Source organism: Alligator sinensis, unplaced genomic scaffold (assembly GCF_000455745.1).
Source record: "Alligator sinensis unplaced genomic scaffold, ASM45574v1 scaffold989_2, whole genome shotgun sequence".
Lineage (NCBI taxonomy): Eukaryota > Metazoa > Chordata > Crocodylia > Alligatoridae > Alligator > Alligator sinensis.
The window spans coordinates 895,039-899,862 of NW_005842162.1; positions in this window are offsets into that span (position 1 = coordinate 895,039).

A 4,824-nucleotide genomic window follows, 5' to 3' on the forward strand; every position below is an offset into this window, starting at 1 on the left:
CAGTTTCCACCCTTTACAGGAGCCGGGCACCTAAAGTGCCCTCCGACACTCCCCTCAGCCTTCTTCTTTCCAAAATGAAGAGCCCTAACCTTTTTACTCTCTCCTTACATGGCTCCTGCTCCATATCCCTGATTATCTTGGTTATCCTTCTTGGTACCTTTTCTAATTCTACAACCTTTTTGAGATGGGGAGACCAGAACTGCACACAGTATTCAAGATATGGGTGTACCATCGATTTGCATGGTGGCATAATGATGTTTTCCATTTTGTTTTCAACTTCCTTCTTAATAGTGCTGTATAGTTTCTAATTTTCTGTGGTTTGCAGCTGCATTTTGCTAGATTAATGAGCCCTCTAGTATCAAGTATTTTCTTCCCATGAAGGTACTCTAGCAGGCGCTGGTCCGAGGAGTGGCTGTGACACTCCCTGGTGGATGCTTGGCCCCTACTCTGCCCTCATTTCTCAGGCTTGCTCCCCTTCACCTCATCTGCCATGCCTTGTTGTTAGTAGATTTTTGGAAAGAGAGGTTGCGCCCCGGGATCCCTGATCCCATACTGTTGTTCATGTGTTGCTACTCAGTGCCTTAAGGGCTTATTATGTGGCTCCAACTTCCCCTTACACCAGGCCCATGCCTCACAGATGTATTGATCATGCTCTATTTTGCATCCAGTAAGTGTCTCTCCCCAGGGGCACCTAGTGCCCCAGGTCCCCATGTCACATCCATTAAATTCATCGCCTGGGCACCTGGTGTCTCAGGTCTCTGTCTCTTTTTAACTGTCCTTTGCTCCTTAACTATACTCAGCTCCTCTGGGCATGCCAGTGCCTCAAGCCCAACCCCAGGGACCCTGGCCCTGCTCCCCACCCCACCACCCCTTGTCTCAGTTTCTAAACCACTAGACCCTTCCTCAGCTCTAAGGCTGCCTTCTCTCAACCCCTGGGAGTGTGGATCTCCCTCTTTCTACTGCTTGCTCAGGAGCTCCTTCCCTGTCATTAGCCAGGGTGAGACTGCCTGCCTCAGCTCTGGCCCAGGCCTTATATCCCAGTTAAGCCCTGCCCTTCTAGTCAGGTGCTCCCCTGCCTCCTGACACAGCTCCTTCCAGACTTTCTCCCTTCTTAAAGTGACAGGTGCACCCAGAGCCTGTGGCAGGTACTTACACAGAGCAATCACATTGCTTCTCAGTCAGCTTTTTGATGAACTAAATTGAATGAACTCACTAGACCACTCACTGTAAAACATTTTGTTCACCTTTAGAACAATTCTTTCTGGATCTTTTCTGTACCTCCTCAGTGTTTTAACCTCTTTTTAAAAATGTGGACACTAGAATTGGATACAGTCCCCCTGTCTCAGTCTTACTAGTACAGAGGTTAAATCACCTCCCTGCTCCAGCTCACTGCCCCCTGTCTATACACCCAAGCATCACATTAACCCTTTCCACTATGGACATTTTTTGGAAGCTCATGTAGAGTTATTTGTCTGTTATGATGACCTTGTAGTCCAGTTCAGTGTGCCTACTTTCCATTAGGGAGGAAGGCCCTGCCTCCTTTTTCCCACATGAGCCTATACTAAGACATGTTTGCTTGAATAGGCCTTGGTTATCAGCTGATCCAGACTGCTTTGTACAGCTTCTCAGTTCTTGGCAGTGTTTATCCCTTTGCCAGTCCCATGGGAGACACTCACACTGAATGATAAGTGCCCCTGGCAGAGACTTTTTGAGACCTGTCAGGTTGCTAGTTCTCAATCCACTGTTCTCTTAATAAAGTAATGCTTTGTTAATAGTGTGCCATTTTCTTAATCAGAATGATCTGTGATACCATCTAATGCTCTACCACAGTCTAAGTCAGGGCTGTACAGCTTCTAAGCCCCTGGAGGGGCCAAAGTTGTGCAGATACCCTTGCCTCATTGCATTGGTCCTCATCACTGCACCAACCCCACCCTTTCCCCTGCTGCACGGTGTCTCCCCTGCCCCTGCACTGCACCATGTACCCACATGGCCCCAGGCTCCCCCTGGCCACACCACACTTCACTACCCTGCCCCCTGGGGTGGAGGCAGGCAGCAAAAGCCAGAGGAAGAAAGGGGAGTTTGAAGACTCCAGGGGAGCAGCAGCTGGGAAGTGTGGTGGGGAGGGGCCAACTGCAACTTTACCTTTCATAAGCTGTATGCAGCCCATAGGCTGCCGATTCCACAGCCTTGGTCTAAGCATATTGCCTCTGTGGTTACTCTTCCTGACCAAACTTGTGATTTTATCAATAAAGGACATCTGCTGTGTTGGACAAGACATTTTTTTAATAGAAAACCCTGTTGACCAGCTTTCTGCCTTTGCCAGTTGAGCATGTCTAGAGAAAGCCAGTCAGTAATGGCCATTACCTTGTTCACTTTTCCCTGACAATTAGCATTGATGACTGCAGAACACAGTGTGATTGTGGAAGTGGAAAATTGGGAAACTGTCTTAGTTTGTGATGCAAGTCATGTCAGTGTGTTCCTGTAATGGTAGACACTGAGACCCTTGTGAGACAGCAGGGATATGCCTCTGCATGTCTGCAAAGTACCTCACACATTGTGGACATAGTCACAGGCTCCCCATCATCATCATGGTGGAACTAATCATAAATATTCTCTTGGTTGTAAATGGAAATTTAGGTTTTTTAACAACAGATTTTCTTTCTTTGTGAAAAGCACCTGCTTTCTGCAGCAACCTTGGACAGTTCATTGAAAGATCAAAAAAAAAAAAGCCAAAACTTCCAGCACCTTGATCTCTTTAGGCACCTATATAACTTTCCTGGTTTCACAGGTGCTGAACACCCACAGAACCTCCACCAGCAGTGGGAGTGACCAGTGCTCAGAATATGCAATGACCACTCAAAGGTTTGGACTATGGATTTTGCTGTGCAACTTCAGGCTCTTCATGAAGAACCTGTGGCACTTGTCTCTTGGGGCTTCTCTTTCTCCACCTCAGTAGTATAACCAGGGCAGGGCGAGAGGGACATCAGTACCAGATGCTGATTTAGAGGGAGCTCTGGGTTGGCCCCCATCCCCCAGGAGTCTTTTTCATGGCAGGGGTGACACTAAGCAACCCAACCATAGGGAGCCAGGCAGGTGTAGCCCCATGGCCCATAGGGTATCTATGGGGGATGGGGGTGAGCAAGGGAATGGAATGTCCTCCCCACCCCACACACACACACACAAGGCTCTGTCATAGGAGGCACATAGAAGCCCTGTTCCCAAAGGCATATTTTGGGGGAAAGAGGGAGCAAATGGGGCACCAGGATGGCCCCTATGGAGTCCATGCCAGCTGGGATACTGCAGCAACCTAAGTTCACATTGCTGCAACTTGAGCTGTAGCAGCTGCTACCTGAACACGGAGAGCAGGGGCAGGTAAGATTCCATTCAGCATAACTGAACCCCTAGTCCCCTCACCTCTGTCCTGGGCACTGACATACCTCACTGTGCCTCTTCCACTTGTGAGAAAGCAAGAAGGCTCTCCCCTCCGCTTCACAAAGCTGGTCAAGCTGAACCCCCCTCCTCTGTGCCCCTTTTCACCTCTACGCTCCTAAGGGGATGTACTGGTATTGCAGGTCCCTGCACCTAGATGCCATCAGCTCAGGCTGTCCCTAGATAGCAAGGTCCTTCTGAACCAGTGAGGAAAGCAGCCCTGGCTTGCTATGCTCCTGGTAGCAGAAGGAACAGCACTGGCTTTCCCTGCTTCTACAGCAGGTTTGTTCCAGCATAAGCACTGGTGGGAGACACATCAAACTCACCATCACTGCCTGAGCCTGTTTCACCAGACCAAGGAGGGACTGCAGGAGCCAGGCTGACAGAGTAGCCATGATGCATAATTGGGTCAGGGATGTTCTGGCAGAGGAAGCATTCACTGCTCCCTTAGGAGGACGATGATGCAGCTGTTTTATGCCTGCTTCCACAGTGATCCCTGAGACATTGGACTTACTTTATACAGTGTCTCCAGAAGCTACCTAGGAGTAGATCCCCAGCTCTCTTCATTTCAACACAAGCAGGTACTGACATATAGTTCTAGTGTGCCAGAATCTCTTCCATGCAGAATGAACGGGGTTGTAACTCTGCTCAGATGGTCATGTATTCTCCAGAGCTTTGTTGTGGTATGCTCTTTTTCAAAGGAGAAGCAGTACCACACTGTAAATCACAAATATATATGTATATATATACATATACATACATAAATATATATGTATATATCTTGTTCTCAAGTCCAGGAGGAAGGATGAAGCAAATCTGAATACATCTTAGAAAAGATAAAGGATGAACAGTGATGGGCGGTACACATTGAGGGTTATAAGCTGTACAGAAAGGATAGAGTGGGGAAGAGAGGAGGAGGGGCTGTGCTCTATGTCAATGAGAGATATACATCGACCCTTATCAAAACGGAATCGGAGGAGGAGTAAGTAGAAGGATTGTGGGTTAGGTTACATGGAGGTCAAGAAGAAAGGGATTTGGTGGTAGGGGTCTGCTACAGACCCCAACACCAAGGGGAAGAACTAGATTTGGGGCTCCTGAGGCAGGTCTCAGAGACCATAAAAACTAGGAAGGCGGTAGTCATGGGGGACCTAAACTACCCAGACATCTGCTGGGAGATGTAGACAGCAAAGTCCCACCGTTCACGCAGGTTCCTATCCTGTGTACAGGACCTCCATCTGATGCAGGAGGTACATGGTTCCACTAGGGGGAATGCCTTACTGGACCTGGTATTGGCAACGGGGGATGACATGGCAAGAGACCTACAGATCGGTCGTCACCTGGGGGACAGTGATCACCAAATAATAGAATTCATCATAAGACGTTGAGTGGGTAAGG